This window comes from Euleptes europaea, chromosome 5 (assembly GCF_029931775.1).
Source record: "Euleptes europaea isolate rEulEur1 chromosome 5, rEulEur1.hap1, whole genome shotgun sequence".
NCBI lineage: Eukaryota > Metazoa > Chordata > Lepidosauria > Squamata > Sphaerodactylidae > Euleptes > Euleptes europaea.
In genome coordinates this window covers 35,893,359-35,905,567 of record NC_079316.1, presented here as the reverse complement: position 1 = coordinate 35,905,567, position 12,209 = coordinate 35,893,359, and positions in this window count along the sequence as shown.

Sequence of the window (12,209 nt, the reverse complement as noted above, 5' to 3'; positions counted from 1 at the left end):
GAAACGTACCCCGGGATTAGGCAAGCACCCCCAAAATTTATGATCCAGGAAGAAGGCAACCCCCATTCACTGAAACGCTTTGCTAGAAGACCAGACAACATTGCTCAGCGCAAGTACCATTTAATGGCTTAGTCAATTTTCAGACATTTATTCGTTTCCAGGAGCACTCACCCTCCTGATAGATTATGACACATCCCCCCCCTCAAAAGCACCACATGTAACAACTATAGGATTGCTTTGCTCAACTGCTCCGCTTAACCTGCTGCCCCTTCTCTATTTCCACGCGCCTTACGGTCAATAAATACACCCCCCCCCCAAGATCCTCTCCAAAGCAGCTTCCTCCACCTCTGTTTCTCTGATCCTCACTTCATGTCTAGGCAGTAGGATAAACTAACAGATTTATGAAGACAGATTTCCCTGGCATCATCCGAGATGCCAGGGAAATTTGTCCTCATTTAAAAACACACACACACAAGGATAAGGACAATTCTTAGGCAGGAGGAAAAAAAAGATCTGGCTCTAGCTGGACATTAAAAGTCCCCTTTTAAGATCCCCCCCTTCTCAGCACCGGCAAGAGGAAAGGCGGAGGTGGGGGTTCGCTAGCTTTTAGCTACGAAGATGGCCGATCCTTTAAAGACCCCTTTCTCTCCCTTAAACCCCCTCCCCTGCTCCGACGCACCCTCGCCCTCCGTCCCGCCAACCCGCGGAGCCCTTACCGTCCCCCCTCGGCAGCCGGCCTCCCCCTCCGATCTCCAAACGCCTCCCGGGCAACGCAGCCTTTCATAAGGCTCGCAACGCTCCGACGGGGGTTTGGGGCGGGGGGAGCACCACCACGACCCCCCCCCCGCTCAGCCTGTGCGGACGGACGGGGGTCGAGCGGGAGGCCCCCTCCCGGGAGGAGTTCTCAGCCGCTGGGCGCGCAGAAGTGGGCGGCGGCGGCGGCAGCAGCAGCCTCGAACTCCTCGCAGCCCGACGCCCAAACGAGGAGCCCCGCCAACCCGGAGGGGAAGCCTCGAACTCGCCGGCCTTACCTCGGGGGAACGCTCAGCAGCGCCTTCGCAGCCATGGCAGGAGGCGCGAGAGAGAGGGAAGGAGAGGCGCACCGGCGCTGCGCTGGTTTTGGTGTCCGCTCCCAGGTCAGCACACCTCCTCCTCCCTCCCTCCCCTCCCTCCCCTCCCTCCCTCCGGTCCTGCCCCCCGCCGCCGCCTCGTCCTCCTCTCCAGACCCGCCCGCCCCCCAGATCCCAGGAGGAGGGGGGATCTGGCTGAACCCCGTGGGAGCCGCCAACTTCTGGCGCCAGGACCCGGCGGGCGGACGCAGAGCTCGGAGCCTCCTCCCAGCATCGTCCGAGGCTCCTTTTGGGATAGGGTTGGCAACGAGCTAATAAGGCTGTTTATGCACGGGAGGGGTTGCCTTGGGTTTGCCGCTCTGGAGATGCCCGTCTCCCCCATCCAGATTCTCAAAACTCGAAGATAAGCCCCCCTGCAGAGTTTTGAGAATTCAGATGGGAACAACGGGCATCCAGAGAGCGGCAAACCCAAGGCAAAACCTCCCGTGCCGGAGATGATGCTGTTGAGCATGATACCAGAACATATTTTGACACAAAGATTTTTTTTTGGTATATGCCGCCACTGCTGCAAGGTTGGTCTATGCAGCTCGGGAGGTTTTGCCTTGGGTTTGCCACTCTCTGGATGCCCATTGTTCCCATCTGAATTCTCAAAACTCTGCAGGGGGGCATATCTTCGAGTTTTGAGAATTTGGATGGGGGAAACGGGCATCTCCAGCGAAATATCCCTAAAACGCCGGAGATGATGCTGTTGAGCATGATACCAGAACATATTTTGACATAAAGATCTTTTTTGGTCTATGCCGCCACTGCTGCAAGGTTGGTCTACGCAGCTCAATGGAAAATGTCTGAGGTACCGGACAAGGATGACGGATGAATAAAATGTTTGAACTAGCAGAAATGGCTAAACGTACTGCTTTAGTAAATCAAAAAGACAATGAAGAATATGTGAGAGAATGGGAGGCGTGGATAACGTATTGTGAAAACGAATTAAATATGGGAAATGTTAAAGGCTATGATTTAATCTAATTCAACTGATCAATGTTGAAAGGATGACCTATTCAATAATTAAAGTATATAGGATGATTATATGTAGTTTATAGAAATGATATAATGAATTATAATGAATTAGAAAACAAATACAGAGGGGATTATGTAGATATTAATTTGATAGAGGAGGGGAGAGGGGAAGTCAGAAAAGTCAATACTGATTAGGCTGATTAGTTTGAAATGGTTTTATTTGATGTAACTTTGAAGATGACAATATTGAAATTGAATGTGACTAAATAAGAAAAAAAATTATAAATAAAAAAAAAATAGTCCGAGGCTTCTGCTTGGACACACGGTCTCTTCAATGCCAAAGATTTCGTCTCCTGATTAAAAGAAGAAGAAGAAGAGTTGGTTTTGATATGCCCACTTTCTCTACCGGTTAAGGGAGACTCAAGCCGGCTTACAATCACCTTCCCTTCCCCTCCCCGCAACAGACACCCTGTGAGGTAGGTGGGGCGGAGAGAGTGTGATTAGCCCAAGGTCACCCAGCTGGCTTCGTGTGGAGGAGTGGGGAAACAAATCCAGTTCACTAGATTAGTGTCCGCCCCTCGTGTGGAGGAATGGGGAATCAAACCCGGTTCTCCAGATCAGAGTCCACCGCTCCAAACCACCACTCTTAACCACTACACCAGCATCTTAAAAAAAACCCAACCTAATCACAGAGTTGTATTGGGAAGCCTTTAGAACCCAGTCCTAAACACCTTTGCTTACACAGTTGAAGGGGGAATTGTGTGTGAAGTGCCGTCAAGTCACTTCCGACTCATGGCAACCCTATGCATCAAAGTCCTCCAAAATGTCCTATCTTTAACAGCCTTGCTCAGGTCTTGCAAACGGACGGCCATGGCTTCCTTTATAGAGTCAATCCATCTCTTGTTGGGTCTTCCTCTTCTCCTGCTGCCTTCAACTTTTCCTAATATGACTATCTTTTCCAGTGACTCTTGTCTTCTCATAATGTTACCAAAGTAAGACAGCCTCGGTTTAGTCATTTTAGCTTCTAGGGTCAGTTCAGGCTTGATTTGATCTATAACCCACTGGTTTGTTTGTTTTTGGCAGTCCACAGTATCCTTAACACACTCCTCCAAAGGAGAATTACTTTCAGGTAAGTCCAAGCCTAAGGAAATATAGTTGGGAAAAGCCCCAAGGGAACTTGGTGGGACATAGGGGATCAAACCTAAGCATGTCTCCTTGGAAGTAAGTCTCGTTTTATTCAATGGGGCTTAGTGTTCTTTGGATTAAAGGTAAAGGTCCCCTGTGCAAGCACCGGGTCATTCCTGACCCATGGGGTGACGTCACATCCCGACGTTTCCTACCCAGACTTTGTTTACGGGTGGTTTGCCAGTGCCTTCCCCAGTCATCTCCCCTTTACCCCCAGCAAGCTGGGTAATCATTTTACCGACCTCAGAAGGATGGAAGGCTGAGTCAACCTTGAGCCCGCTATCTGAAACACTACGCCACGGGGCTCCATGGGGTTCTTTGGATTGCAGCCTTAAAAAGTAAACGTAGTCCCCCTGTGCAGGCCCTAGGTCATTCCTGACCCATGGGGTGATGTCACATCCCGACATTTACTAGGCAGAGTTTGTTTATGGGGTGGTTTGCCATTGCCTTCCCCAGTCGTCTACACTTTACCCCCAGCAAGCCAGGTACTCATTTTACCGACCTCAGAAGGATGGAAGGCTGAGTCAACCTTGAGCTGGCTACCTGAAACCGACTTCCGTTGGGATCGAACTCAGGTCATGAGCTTTTGACTGCAGCACTGCAGCCTTACTTGTGATTACATGTGTTGGATCAGGCTGCATGTTGCTATTAGGTGTTTGTAATCATAGTGATACCCCCGAATGTCGTGCTTTCTCAACAGGAGAGTGAAAACAAAAAAGTCTGCTAGCGGAGGATTCAAAAAGCCAAATAGCTTTCCCACAGTGGTGCAAAAAAAGAAATTATTTCCTTGGTCCTGGTAGATTAATGTAAGGATATTTCAGTAATCAAGGCATATTATTTGTAATATATTCCCTACAAGTCTGCAAATAATAAAGGTATGCTCTGTTACTGCTACAAAGGTACGGCTGCTGCTCAGTAATACTGAAAAGAAGCATATCGAACCTCGCCAGACACAATGGCTGTGATTTCTTGAAGCTAATGAGATCTGCAGTGGGATCAAGACAAGATGGCAGACAAATATTTAAAGCTTTACAGAGCAGTGTGTTTGTGTGCGTGTGAGTACACCCACTTAAAGGTTTAAAAAATGGATGCTTTGTAGACAATGGCAAATATTTTGAGACTTGTACACTTCAGACCTTCACGATGCAGCTGGATTCCCACAATATTACCAGCTTCTCAAGAATTGTGGCTGTTGCTTCTTATCTAGATCATAGCAAAAATATTAAAAAATGAACGGTGGGGAAGATCAAGTAATGCACAAATTCAACGTGACAGACGAAAGGGACTTGGATAGAACTGGTGCAGGATTGTAGTAATATACCTAAGGCCTCCCAGCTGAGTTGGTGGATGAGCATTCATTTAAACTGGACTTGCCAACCTCCAGGTGGGATCTGGAGTTACAACTGATCTCCATTCTACAGAGATCAGTTACCCTGGGGAAAATGGCTGCTTTGGAGTGTGGGCGTAAGGTATGATACCCCAGAGAGGTTCCTGCCTCTCCAAACCCCACCCTCTCCAGCCTTTCCAGGAATTTCCCAACCTAGAGTTGACAATCCTAATGTAGATCTTCTAAATCCAAGAGTGCTTTACACTTTGCATGGCAGCTGGAGAGCCAGATGTCTGGAAAACCAGTGTTACTACTAGTGGACTATCACTGCAGCTCAAATGCCCACTGAGCCATGAAGTTCACCGGGTGATTTTGGGCCAGGCACTCTGTCTCAGCCTTATGGGGCTGGTGCGAGGACAAAACGGAGAAGAAGGAAACCATCTCTGCCAGCCTGAGTTCCTTGAAGGGGAAAGTTGGGATAAAAATGTCACAGATAATGTTGCGTAGCTGTTTCCAGCAATGACCATGTGAAGGTGAGATGGGAACAGGCACTTACAGAGCTTCAGTTGTCTCTGGCCCAGTCAGTGTTTCAGAGTGCATTCTTCACGTCACATTTTATGCGTTTTCCATGAGAACAAAGGTGTAATCCAACTCCCTTGTCCTGTGTTGTTTTGATTTGTTATAGGTTGCTCCTGCCTGGCATTCATTCAATCAATCAAGTTTTATTTCGATACAGTATCAGCTCTGAAGAAAAATCAAAGTTAGGTTAAAATAATAAAATATAATAATAAAAGTTGATGATTCTGGGAGGGATGATTTGAAGAAGAGGAGGAAAGATCTATGGGAAAAGGCATTCAAACTGGGTGTTGTTGTTTTTTTTAGCATCCACATGATGTTACCCACTTTCTGTGTTTTCCACTCCTTCCTCAAGTCAGGCTTGCTGCTGTTTTTTTTTTTTTTTTTTGAAAGATTGCAGTCAAAGTGCATTTCACGCTGTGTGGATTGGAAAGTGTATCGTTTTGAAGATCCCACTCACATTTCCCTTGCTTCAGCTCCCCCTCCCCAATGGCCACAGTCACGCTCTCTAACATTAAAAAGTTTTTTGGCTCTTAAAAAAATCCACAGTTATGTATCTCTATAGCATTTTAATGTTATAAAGATCTGTTACCAGGATCTACTCATTCTACTGAATTCCCAACTTCCATTTTTAAAAAAGTGAGTCTCTAGCCCTTTCTGTTTTGGAGATATTGCCACAACAAAAAGGACTAGAGACTTTAAAAAAAATAAAAGTTGGGAAATCTATGGAAACAAGTGGGGCACACAAAATTCACGGGGGAATCCCAGCTCCCCACCCACCCCCTGTTCACCTTCCAGCCTGGCTGCAGCAGGGCTCAACCACCTCGGACAGGCCCGGAGCTGTTTCTTGGCACTGCCACAGACGGGCCTCTGCAAGTGGCTCCCTGGCTCTGCCGCTACTGCGGATGGGCCTGGAGCGGCTCCCGGACTCTACCACCACAGCTGCACAGCTGCACGTTCGAGCGGGCTAGCGGGGATCAGAGGCAGGTGCTCCATGCCCGGCCAGGCTAGTGGGGGACGGAGGCAGCCATGAAAGGTAGGTGCTTTCTCTGCACATGCGCAAAGAACACTTTTTATTTGGGGGGGATTTAAACCCCTCGTTCAATTTTTTTATTTTTTTTCAGATTTTTCTGCAAACTTTTGGGGTACCCCAAGTTTGAAGAAACATCTGTTTGGGGTAAGTGTGGCCCATATATGCTGATTTCAGGATCTGCAGATAGGGGGCATAGTTGGGAGTTAGATATATAGATAGTAGATAGTTATAACACAATAATACTATAGCACAGTAGCAATTACTGGGGGGGGGGGCTAGCCTTCTGATGGCATAGCTGAGAAAAAAATGGAGAAAATAGAGCCTGAGGAAGTAAAGTGAACACAAACCTCCTGTACAACATTTTGTTGTCAATCCAAACGCTTATATATTCAGAGAGACCTCACCGTGTGGATGCAGCCATAGTTAAGCTGTTGTCATCTTCAAATCTTCTGCCTAGTTTTATTTCCCCTTGAACGCAGACATCTAAAAAGAAATGAGCTAGACTTAGAGCCAACAAAATGAAATTTTGAATGCTGTTCAGTTCCTCCTTGAGACTAAGAAAGGGAATGAAAAAGATAATGGAGCAGCTTTTGTCAGACAGAAAATATGAGAATATTGCAACTTTGATATTTTAATTTTTGTGAAAGCTTCCTCAGTGACTTTTAGTCCAATCCACTGTTTCCTCAGAAATAAATCCAAGTGTACACAGGATTGCAGCCTTAAATATGAAAGAGCCTGTGGTCACCCAAGTTTAAAATAAAATGTGCGTTTGCTTATCGCAATCCATAAAGCAAAATTACCAGAAAAGGGGTACAATTTATGACAAGATCCTATTTTAAGCATACCTGCTCTCTTGTGTTCACTCTCCAATCCCTCCCTTTGGGCCTTTGGTAACCAGTCCTAACTTCTGCTTTGAGTGCTTTCATTTCTCCTTATGATTGTTTGAAATATAGCATTATCATTGCTGTGGAAAAGCATACACACCAATATGGGAGAGAAGGCTAATGTGTTTATTTAGCCATTAGTGTGTTTGTGGTAAGACAGGTGTTAGTCATTTGTGTTTATGACAGGTGATGAAAAAGATATCCAAGCAGGAAAAACACCATGAGGGTGTCAGTCCAGAGTCATCATTTTTGGCAAACGATAACCTTCAAATGTTCTGCTGCTGATTCTTCCCACACCGTTCATGGTTATGGTTCTTCTCCATGTTCCAATCTTTCTCTTTTTCTGTGGATCTCTCCATCTCTTTAGCTTGTCATCATCTAATCAACTGCCATTAATAAGCCATTCTTTGCCTCATCCATCACCTCTCTTTTTGCTATTTGAATCCCATGAAGTGTGGTTTTTAACGTCATTACCCTGAACTCAAAAGAGTGGTAGAAGCTAATGAAACTTGTATTATACTAGCGCAGTCTAGAATTGTATAGGTTCCCCCTCCTCTGCAGTGAATTTTCACACGCAGAACCCAATCTTTTTTATTGGTCTACAGAAGGTCCCAATTCCTATTTAAGCACTTTGAAGTTTTGCTGAAGTCATTAAGAGTGTTAATAACAAGATAGCTGTGCCCATTGGATTTCGATGGGACTTAAATGGTCTCAGTATTGGCTGGATCATGTTCAGGTTAGCATTGCCATTTCTCTCTCTGTGTCCTCATTCACTCACTTGCTCTTTTAGTGCTTCTTTCCCACCTGCTGTCATGAAATCTGTTAACACCATCTGTATCGTTACCAGCTACTCTCATGCTATCCCATCGCTCTATTTATGGGAAGAGCAATCCTAAGGGGGGGGGTTGGCTGGGGCAGGCCCGACAACAATGCTGTTGTGCCACCTCCTGAGCGGCTTGCTGCCCTGACTCCATTCAGTTTTGCAGGGTTACACCACCCTTCTTGCAAGCGCAAGTTCACACCAGGAAAAGGGGGCATTCCTGGGGTGATAGGGCTCAGGGAGCTGACTAAAGTCAGCCCAGCCCCCAGGAACGCACCCTTCGGTGCCGCTATGAGCCTTTGTGCTGGAGAAATGTTGCCACAGCGGCTGTGCCAGCACCCATGCATGGCGCTTCCATGCAGCTCCCTAGTACCAGAATAGTGGCCCTGTGCCAGTGTTAGTGCCCATTTAGCTGGCACAAGTGGCACTAACACCAATGCAGGGGTCATGCTGGCTCCTATCACCGTTTCCCCCCGCCACCTTTAAGATTGCTCTGTTAGCCTTCCCCACAAAGTTTCTGCCATTCAAAAATTGTATGGATTGCTCATATTGAGGAAGTTGTGTTCATAAGAAACACAACATTTTTATTGACATTTTATTTGTTATTTTGAGTTATTTTTCCAGAACAAAAAAAAGTCATTGGACAACAGTGAATTTCACACTGATCATGAATGCAAGTTTGAGTCATCTATTTCCCTTGAGCTTAAAGGGGAAAAAATTAACCTAACAATTTCATCTCCTATGTGATACAGACTAGATTATGCTAGAGACCATTAGTCATTAAATATGGACTTGGCAAACAGGTATTAATTACTGAAATGATGTGTCTAGATACCCATAACTATACTGTGGTCTTAAGCCTCTTACTGTCTGCCCATTTTCCCTTACTGGCATCATAAAGTATTGGCATGACCGTACTGTGGTCTCAATAAGCCTCTTACGTCCTACCCATTTTTCCCTACTAGCATCATAAAGCCCATAATATTCCAGGTTAAAAAAATGACAGTTATTACAAAAATAAATCCTACTTCCAAATGATCTCCTTCCTCGAAACCTTTATACTTCCTAAGCAACATGTTTGCCATCTGTTATTTGATTACATTTTTGCTCGGGTTGTTACTGCAATGGTCCTACAACGTGAAAAACATAAAGTAGGTTAGGATGATTTATTTCATGGGACCAGCTCGTTGCTCTGAACTTTGTTCTTGGTTATTTTTGGCTGAAGCATAGGTGTGTAAAAACGGAAGTCTTTGTTTATCTGCCAGTAAGACATCAGTTGAAGGAGAGTATCATGTCTGTATTTTATCATTCTGTTTCTTCATCTTCTGTATGAACCATTCAAAGGAATGAGGGCTAGAATTTCTATTTCAGGGGAAGAAGATGTAAATTACATAAAATGATTTAAAATAAAATACAATTTTCCCATTTTGAAAAACATATATTTCTTGAACAATCATGCCTAATAGCTAGTTGCTATAACTATTAAAACAAAACAAAGCCTTTATATAATGTTGAAACATAATCTAAAACCATGTTATGCAATTGATATGCCTTTTTGCACTGCAGAGTTGTTGGTTTAGAGACAAAGGAGTTTACTGTTTAGCTATTTCTGTAGACTTGCAAAATCACTTGAGTGAAATGTCCAGAATGAAGTGTTGGTAGATACTGGTCAAAAATTTGTTACTCCATGAAATAAAGTAGATATCCATGCTGTTTGACTCAAAAGCATAACATGAGAACTGAACACATTATAGAACCCAAGTGGTTAAAAGGCATAAAATAGGAGTACAAGATCAACCATATCAGCGTAGTGGATTATTCTTTATGATAAAAGATATCTCCTGGACTATAGTGCCTGAGATGATGCCCTGTTTCCTGGGCATTGTGAGTTTTGGACTTAGCACCAAGAAAAAAGTTGTGGCTCATGTCAGCATCAGTAGCCCTAGGTGTTACCTCTGAGGACCAATCTACTTGTAACTGATCCAGTACCTGATCTTGATATTTTGTTTTTACAGAAATACACTGGTGGGTGAGAGCTTCCAATTTGCTTACAGTAACAGCACTGGTCAGCCAAGGAATACCAGGGTTGCTGTGCAGAGGAAGGCACTGGCAAACCACCTCTGTTAGTCTCTTGCCATGAAAACCCCCAAAAGGGGTCGCCATAAGTCGGCTGCGACTTGACGGCACTTTACACACACACACACACACACACACACACACACACACACACACACACACAACAGCACTGGCAGAGTGTTTTACCCATTTCCCATACTATATTCTCAAAATTATTTCTCAAACTGCACTGTAAGATCTTCCAGTATAATATGTATTTTGGGTCTGAGCTGTGATGCAAGATTAAACATGTTACCTTGTTCAGAAGTGAAAACAGAAGAGCCACTTCATTTCTAGGTAGGTTTTACATTTGCATTACAAATCAACTTGAAAGAACTGCTTCAAGCCTTGATGTGCAAAAATGTCTTTACAGAGCAATCATAAGGTGGTCTACTCAGAATGCTACTCAGGTCTATTCAGCAGGCTTTACTGCCAAGAAAGTGTTCTTGCAATTGTGCTTTTAGTTTCATTGTGTATTTTAGAAATACTGTATGGCCAGAGGTAAACTGCACACACTAAATGAAATGAATCTGGAGGAAAACCTGGTAGCCAGCCTAAGATCCTCAGAAACCCATCTGGCTTTCAGTTACGCTCAATGTTGGGCCTAGAGTTTGTCTTGAATTACATCTGCTTTCTAGACTACAGCAATCAGTTCCCCTGGACAAAATGGCAGCTTCTGAGGGTGGAGTTTGGAGAGCAGGCATCCCTGCTGAGCTCTCTCCCCAAATTCCAGCAACCTCAGGCACTGCCCCAAATCTCCAAGAACTTCCCTAGATAGATCTGGCAACCCAAATTTCCAATAACCTCAGGATAAAAAAGTTTGCCGAAACTTATGTATGTGTGTAAAGTGTCATCAAGTCACAAAGGGGCTTTCAAGGCAAGTGAGAAGCAGATGTGGTTTGCCACTGCCTTCCTCTACAGAGCCTTCCTTGGTGGTCTCCCTTCCACGTGCCAACCCTGCTTCACTTACGATATCTGACAAGCTCAGGCTATACCATGCCACCTCTCCTGCTGAAACTTATACAGAGCTCAAATTGATGAGACAGAGATAAGCATCTGGAGCAGAAATTCAGTGGGGAGTTAATGGATTATGTAGGGCACCTGCATTGTACTGTCTCTTGGAACATGAGGCTCAGGAACCTATTTTGTAAATTCAGAAGTGTATAAGAAAGTATCAAGCAGGAATGCTTTTATTTAGTGAAGGCTTGCCAAGAAACAATGACCTTTTTCCAGATCTGAACTTGAAAGGATAATTCATGCTTCTCTCACTTGCCACCAGGTTTGCTGAAATATGTTCTTTATTAAGCTGCCCTTTAAGACTCCTAGAAATCTTGGCTAATATTGAAAGTCATTCCTCATTTACCTGCAATATCCTGCCATTTCTATGGAACCAAATTGCACAAATGCACTCTATAACTCAGAAAGTGTGGCACAGAAACAATTGATCTCCATTTGAAACACAACAGAGGCAAAGACCAATTATTTTTTAGGAAGGACAATTGTGAGATATTTTAATAAAGTTCTCTCCAAATGCAACATTTTCTTTGTTTATTCACTAAACATTAGTCAGTAAATATTCAAAAACTGAATTTAAAGTGTTTAAGACTATATATGTAGTACAGTCTTTAAACTGGTTTAAAAAACATCCCTTTTCCCCTGGGAATGGGAATAAGTAGTGATCAATAAAGAATTGTCAGCACCTTCACCAAACTACAACTCTCAAGATTCTTTAAAGGACACTGTGAATATCTGCTACCAGAGTGAGAATTTCCAGCTTTAAGAAGGTGTAGATTTCAGACATTCACATCTCTAGAGTTTTCCTCTCCAGCTGTTGTATTAGGAGTTTGATAAGCTGTGTTTTCACACAACTTTTTTAAAAGAAGAGTTTGTGATTTCAATATCTGTTTGGTTTCAACATCTGACAGGCAAAGTTCAGAAGATTCATTCTCATGTTATTGAAAAATGCCATACATATCATTAAATGCTTCTTAAACAATTCTGATTTTATATACCGGGATATTTCTCCAGGCACGCTGCCTGTACATAAAACATAACATGGCAAAGGAACCACTGAAAGGATATGATAGAGTAGACTCATCACTATATTTTAGTGAATAGGAAACCTTTCTATGCTTATTTTCCCCTTAAAAGGAGGAGGATGTCTGCTGAGAAACACATTTTT